At 61.4% G+C, this 7216-nt stretch overlaps 1 long non-coding RNA gene across 2 annotated transcripts; it reads left to right on the forward strand.

The window, feature by feature from the left end:
- Positions 1 to 4245: 4245 nt before the first annotated feature.
- On the forward strand, positions 4246 to 6489 carry LOC122462985. 2 transcript variants are annotated; one of them, XR_006285905.1, is made up of 3 exons: positions 4246 to 4562; positions 5582 to 5747; positions 6385 to 6489. It is a non-coding gene; the product is annotated as an uncharacterized LOC122462985 (long non-coding RNA). The 2 variants fall into 2 exon arrangements; XR_006285906.1 differs by having other exon boundaries at positions 6407 to 6481.
- The last annotated feature ends 727 nt before the right edge of the window (positions 6490 to 7216 follow it).

Below are 7216 nucleotides of genomic sequence, written 5' to 3' on the forward strand. Positions count from 1 at the left end.
CGCCCTGTGTCCCCTTCCCCCCCCTTTCCCGGGCTGGGGGTACCCTGTGTGCCCCCTCTTTCCCGTTCCCCCCCGTTCCCAGGCTGGTGGGCGCCCTGTGTCCCCTTCCCCCCCTTTCCCGGGCTGGGGGGGACCCTGTATCGCCCCTCTCCCTTCCCCTCCCATTTTCTGGGCTGGGGGGGGCCCTTTGTCCCCCTCTCCCTTCCCCCCCCTTTTCCGGGATGGGGGGGCCCTGTGTCCCCCCTCTCCCTTGCTGGGGGGGCCCTGTGTCCCCCCTCTCCCTTCCCCCACCTTTCCCGGGCTGGGGGGGGCAGTAATGCCCCTCTACCTTCCCCCACCTCCCGGGCTGGGGAGGGCCCTGCCTCCCCCTCTCCCTTCCCTCCCTTTTCCCGGGGTGGGGGGGCCCTGTGTCCCCCCTTTCCCGGGCTGGCAAGGGCCCTGGGTCCCCCCTTTCCCAGGCTGGGGGGGTCCTGTGTCCCTCCTCTGCCTTCCTCCCCCTTTCGCGGGCTGGAGAGGCCCTGTGTCCCCTTCCCCCCGCCTTTCCCTGGCTGAGGGGCCCCTGTGTCCCCTTCCCCTCCCCTTTCCCGGGTTGGGGGGTGTGACGATGTGACGCAGCAGGGAGGGGGGAGTGTTGACCTGGGAATGTGCCCTGGGGACGGGAGACCTGAGAGCCTGTCACCTGAGCCAGGAGGGGGAGGGGGAGGTGACACCTCTGCCCAGGAATGTGAACAGAGGCTGCAGCAGGGAACCTGCTCTGTGGGTTTAGTTTCAGGTTGGGGCTGGGTGGACGAACACAGGGAACCCCAGGGCTGGGGTCTAAGCTCCCTGCTCCCCCAGAAGGACTTGACTGAGGGGTCCTGGGTGTCCCCACAAGCTCTGTTTTGGACTGTGTTCCTGTTGTCCAAGAAACCTTCTGTTTTACTGGCCGGCTGAGAGTCTCAGTGAATCCCAGGAAGAGGGGTGCAGGGCCTGGACTCCCCCACACTCCGTGACACCCCCCTTTCCCGGGCTGGGGGGGGCCTGTGTCCCCCCTCTCCCTTCCCCCGATTTCCCAGGCTGGGGGGGGCCCTGTGTCCTCCATCTCCCTTCCCCCTCTTTCCCGGGCTGGGGGGGGGCCCTTTGTCCCTCTTCCCCCCCTTTCCCCAGCTGGGGGGGGCCTATGTCCCCCCTCTCCCTTCCCCCAATTTCCCAGGCTGGGGGGGCCCTGTATTCCCCTTTCCCCCCCTTTCCCGGGTGGGGGGGGCCCTGTGTCCCCCTTCCCCCCCTTTCCCGGGCTGGGAGGGACCCTGTGTCCCCTCTCTTCCCCCCCTTTTCCATCCTCAGGGGGGCCCTCTGTCCCCCTTCCCCCCCTTTCCCAGGCTGGGGGGGGCCTGTGTCCCCCTTCCCCCCTTTTACGGGCTGGGGGAGGCCCTCTGTCCCCCCTCTCCCTTCCCCCCATTTCCCGGGCTGGGGGAGAGCCCTCTCTCCCCCCTCTCCCTTCCATACTTTCCCGGGCTGGGGGGGGACCTGTGTCCCCCTTCCCCCCCTTTCCCGGGCTGGGGGGGCCTGTGTCCCCCTTCCCCCCTTTCCCGGGCTGGGGGGGCCCTCTGTTCTCCCTTTCCATTTCCCCCCTTTCCCGGGCTTTGGGGGGGGCCCTGTGTGCCCCCTCTCCCTTCCCCCCCTTCCCGGGCTGGGGGGGGCCCTGTGTCCCACTTCCCCCCCTTTCCCGGGCTGGGGGGTCCCTGTGTCCCCCCTTTCCCTTCCCCCCTTTCCCAGGCTGGGGGGGGCCCTGTGTTCCCCCTTTCCCTTTCCCCCCTTTCCCGGGCTTTGGGGGGGCCCTGTGTGCCCCCTCTCCCTTCCCCCCCTTCCCGGGCTGGGGGGGGCCCTGTGTCCCCCTTCCCCCCCTTTCCTGGGCTGGGGGGGGGCTGTGTCCCCCTTCCCCCCCTTTCCCGGGCTGGGGGGAGCCCTGTGTCCCTCTTCCCCCCTTTCCCGGGCTGGGGGGGCCCTCTGTCCCCCCTTTCCCTTCCCCCTTTCCCAGCCTGGGTGGGGCCCTCTGTCCATCTTCCCCCCTTTTCCAGGCTGGGTGGGGGGCCCTCTGTCCCCCCTTTCTCTTCCCCCCCTTTCCCGGGCTGGGGGGGGCCCTCTGTACCCCATTTCCCTTCCCCCCCTTTCCTGGGCTGTGGGGCCCTCTGTCCCCCTTCCCCCCCTTTCCCGAGCTCGGGGGGCCCTCTGTCCCCCCTCTCCCTTCCCCCCCTTTCCCAGGCTGGGGGGGGCCCTGAGTGTCCCCTCTACCTTCCCCCCCTTCCCGGGCTGGGGGGGCGCCCCCCGTCCCCCCTCCTCGGGCTGGGCCTGTCTGGTGGCTCCCCCCCCCAACCCCTGGTCTGCTCGCTGTGGATGGTGCACCTGTGTGGAGCATGGAGCTACCTGGGCCCTTCCCCTCCCATGGCCCCAAGCCAGTTGGGGGGGAGGTCATCAGCGCACTGTTGCTCCCTGTACCCCCAACCTTGTACCCCTGGACCCCCAACCGTGGTTTCCCACGGGCATCCTCCCCCTGCCTGCGTTCCCAGTGAACAAGGGGGAAGGAAAGGGCCACTCCCACAATTTCCCCGCCCCTCCCGCCATGGGGGAAGTTTTGGACATGAAGTTTTAATGGTTCTGTCACCCACTGAGTGGACACTTGGCCTTAGAAAATTACTGAAGTGTAAATCTATAAGTTGATTAAAATTGATCATTTCAATTGAGGCGTTGGACTTGGTGATTTAATTGCCTTGATTTTACTCAATCCATCCTGGTTCTCTCCCCCGCCACCAACTCCCCACTCCTGTTAGGATTCTCGACTTGCTCTCGATTGCTGGAGGTATGTGTGGGGAGGGAGGGTTTTTTCCTCCTGTCAACCCTAGCTGGGTGCCTGTCACGCGGGGGTGGTGTGCGGCGGGTGGGGCCTGTGGCAGATCAGGTCTCTGAAGCCCTGGGGGGTGGAGGGGCCGATGGTGTTTAAGGGGGTTCAATCATCATGGCACCGCCTCTGGCAGGGGGTTGGGCTGCTGGGCAGGGAACGAGAAACCACAAATCGTGCCCCACCCCGCACTGATCTGTCCTGCTGGGTCCGTCTCGACTTTCAGATCGGCCAGAGAGTCCGGAGCAGGGTGTGCGGGGAGCCAGGGCCAGGACCCCGGCCCCAGCTCGGCTTCGCTGCTGCTGAATCGGACCCAGTCACAGAGAGGAGCCGACCCCAGCCCAGCGTCTCCAGCAGAGTGTGCGGCCCGAGTGTCGCTGAGAGAGACGATGGGGCCAGCAGCTGGACCTGCTGGGAGCGAAGAGCCGCTGTAGGAGTGGCCTCTTGAGGGCCATGGACACCTGGAGACTGGAGGGGAACCAGGTAATGGGGTGTCACTGCCTGGGAACAGGCTGGAGAGAGACACTGAGGCTGTCCCACATGGGGCCAGGCTCTCAGTGGCAGCATCCAGTGCCCAGCAACCCCCCATCTGTGGGCAGCAGGGACTGGATCACCCCCAGGGGCTCTCAGGGCACCGATCCCTGGTTCACAGCTGCTGTCTGGCGCACACAGCGGTGGCCGTGGGGCTGTGCAGGGGCCTCCTGGGCTGGGTGTGTCAGACCCCCTGTGACAGCCCTGGCCCATCTCGGCCTGGTTCGTTCTCCCCCCTTCTGCTGTGTATGGCCAGTGTGAGACCCCAATGTGTGGGGACAGGGGCACTCGGCAGTGTGGGCCCAGCCAGCGCTCGGCAGGGGGCAGAATGGGGGTGGGGATGGTGGGGGGGCAGTTGGAGCAACTGCCACCAGGACATGCGGGTCCTTATCTCTGTGCCCCTGAGCTCACCAGGCCTCCTGGCAGCCTGGCTGGGAGTGCCCAGGGGAGGGCACTGGGCTGAGGGGAAGGAGGGGCTGTTCTGCCAACCCCAGCCGGCCTGACCCTCCGGGCTCCTCTCCCAGAGCGTCTGACGGAAGGAGCAATCGACAGAACGGTGCATGTTCAAGTCCAGTGGTTCTCAGCCTTTCCAGATGACTGTCGCCCTGTCAGGAGGCTGATTTGTCTGGCACTCTGCTAAGTTTCATCTCACTTAAAAACCACTTGCTTCCAAAATCGGACATAAAAATACAAAAGTGTCACAGCCACTATTCCGGAAAAATTGCTGAGTCTCTCATTGTTGCGTATTTAATTATGAAATAGATCAATTGGACTATCAACGCTGTACCTTTCCGTGTATAGTCTATCGAGCAGTATAAACGAATCATTGTCTGTATGAAATTTTAGCTTGTACTGACTTAGTGCTTTTTATGTGGCCTGTCGTAACACGAGGCAAATCTCTCGATGAGTTGATGTGCCCCGTGGAAGACCTCTGCTTACCCCCAGGGGTACACGAACCGGTGGGTGAGAACCACTGTTCTAAGGCAGCTCCAGCCCTGGTGCCGTGGGGGAGACGTGTCCTCGCGGCCCTGCCTGACAGGTCTTTCTGTTTCAGATCCTTGTCCTAACTGCAGGAAATGTAACTACAAGACATGTACAATTGTGCTCGCAGTCGCCCTCGCAACCATGTTCTTAGTTCTCATCATTGTCCTGGCAGGTGAGTTCTCACCCTTCCCTTCCCCCTCTCTGCACATCCCATTCCCCCTGGAGCCACCACAGTCAGTCTCTCCTCCTGGCCTGTCTGGCTTCTGCCCCTGGGACAGAGGATTCCTGGGGGATGTTCCTCCAAGACCCTCCTCCTGCTCCCTCTCAGACCCCGACCCCCCTCCTGCTCCCTCCCAGACCACTGCACCTGGGCACTCTGTGTGTCGGGACTGACGTTAGCTCCCCCCAGCCCATCTCTGAGCACTCTGGGTCCAAGTCACTGTTGCCGGGCCCCAGGCACGGTCACTGATACCCGTGCAGAGTGGGGGTGATTGACAGTGCAGGGCAGCAATGAGCCCCACCCACCCATTGGTGACCTCGGCAGGGCAGGGTCTCGTCTCGCTGTTGACGTCCCCGCCTGCACAGACAGCGTGTGCGAGCGCAGATGGCAGCTGTTTATGGTGACCGTGAACCTGGCTGGCTGTGCTGGACAGGCCGGGCAGCGGGCGTTCGGTCTCCTGAAGGGAAGGGAGTTTGTTCCCATCTTCATCTCAACCTGCCTCTCCAGGGAAGCAAAGCGCAGAGCAGGGGGAGGGGGCAGCAGTCCAGGCTAGCAGAACTCCTTGGGGTACTAGACCTGGCAAATCATGTTGAAGTTAATCTCCTACCCATTAATTATTGCCCCCCTGCTGGCCCCCTGGTAACTGTCCCCTCCCTCTGCGGCTCTCTCCCCACCCCGTGTTGTAACCCTGAGCTTGGGCCCAGCTCTCTGTCCTGGGCTTCATGGCATGAGCTGCTTGTCAGCTGCATCCCTGTTGAATGTGAACCCAAGAGAGGGAGAGCAGAGTTAGATAACCCCCCTCTGGGTCTGGGCGATTCCCAGCGTCCTCCTGGCTCCCTCACAGCCTTTCAGTACCCACCCTGGTTCGAAGGGTCTCAGAAGCCTGGGGCGCAGGGTCTGATCTCCCCCTGTTCTCCTCGTTGGCGGGTGGCGGGTCTCCCTCACACCACGTGTCGCTGTCTCATTCTCAGTGTGGAGACCTAAGCTTCCGTCAGCTGAACCGGGGCCCGTTGCTGGATCGGATACCAAGGGAAATGCTACTATTTCTCTGAGGCCGAAAGGAACTGGACCTACAGCCTGACCTACTGCTCTGCGCTCAGCGCCTCCCTGGCTGAGATCAACAGTGAGCAGGAAATGGTGAGAGATGCTCGAATTGCAACGTTCTGGTCTTGGCTCAGCAGCTGCTGCGGGAGAACCTGGGCTCGAGGAGCAGCTCTGAGTAAATGAGCTTCCAGTTGCTGAATGCCAGGCCTGGCTGGCTGGCCCGGGGCACCTCTAGTGTCCGTGTCTGACTGCAGGGATCACTCACTGTCAGCCCTCTCAAAAGAAGACCGCCCCTCTCGAGGGCAAGGCTGGCTTGAGTGTCTTCTGGGTGGCATGGGGCCAAAGGGGTACTGAGATCCCAGATTGACTTGAAGAGCCAGTGCTCTTGGGTAGCCAGATGAGGATGGGGGGGGCCTCTTAGCCCTGGTCCCTTCTGGCTGAGGATTTGGTGGCTCTTCTCTCATCCCTGGCCCTTCCCAGCATCCCTTATTGAGATCAGCTGGGCTCTTTCCTTCCCCTTCCCCTGTGATGGGCAGGGCAGCTCAGCTGTTCTGTAAGGCGAGGCGAGGTTTGGGATAGGAAAGTTAATACTGAATTACCCAGAGCTGGGCAAGAGGGAGGCGAAAATCCCCAGCCCTTCCCTGAAAACAGAGCCCTTCAGTGTATCCCTGTGATTCTCTGGTGCACAGAGCCTGTGCTCTGACCCCACCTCTCCCTCTGCTGTTTTTAGGCTTTTGTGCTGTGCTATAAAGGCAGATTTGACCACTGGATTGGCCTCCGGAGGGACCCTGGGCAGCTCTGGAAATGGGCCAATGGCACCAAATTCAACAACCTGTAAGTCCTCTGTGAATTCCCTGGGCTTTGGGTCCCTGGCGTCTGAGATAGCGAGTTCAGGCCGACGCACCAGTCAGTGCTATGTACTCTGTGTATTAGTGATGGGTGGAAGCAAGTGTTGTCTGCTGGGAGACTGGCCAAAGCTTTCAGATCTGTCTGGCTTTAGTGGGGCCATCTGCGTTAAAGATGCCTGATAGTCACAAATGCTGAGTGCCTGGGGCTGCCATGAGAAGTGGGGTACAGTAGAGATGGCCCAGACGACATCCCAAGAGGGATTTCAGTGGGATCTGGGTGGGATCAAATAACCAAACCCCAGTTGAGCCCATAGCAGGGTTTGACCCTGGACCATCAGCACGGAAAGAACGGCAGAGTAGGTCACGCTGGCGGGGGAGGGGCACTATATGTCCAGGAAAGCATAGAGTAAAGAACAGTAAAAATCTTAAACGAACCCAACTGTATCCTAGCATCTCTAAGAATAGGAATTCCACACTTGAAGAATAAGAATCTAGCAGCAGGAATATACTACTGACCAGGATGGTGACTGTGAAATTCACCGAGATTAGAGAGGCTACAAAAGCAGAAAACCCAATAATAATGGGGGTTTTCAACTATCCCCATATGATTAGAGATATGGAACAGCTTCCATAGGAGGGGAGACGACTAAGGGGGGGATATAGGAGGTCTATAAAATCATGAGTGGGGTCAAGAAAGTGAAGAGGGAAGTGTTT

This window comes from Chelonia mydas, chromosome 14, assembly GCF_015237465.2.
Source record: "Chelonia mydas isolate rCheMyd1 chromosome 14, rCheMyd1.pri.v2, whole genome shotgun sequence".
In the NCBI taxonomy this organism is placed as follows: Eukaryota; Metazoa; Chordata; order Testudines; family Cheloniidae; genus Chelonia; species Chelonia mydas.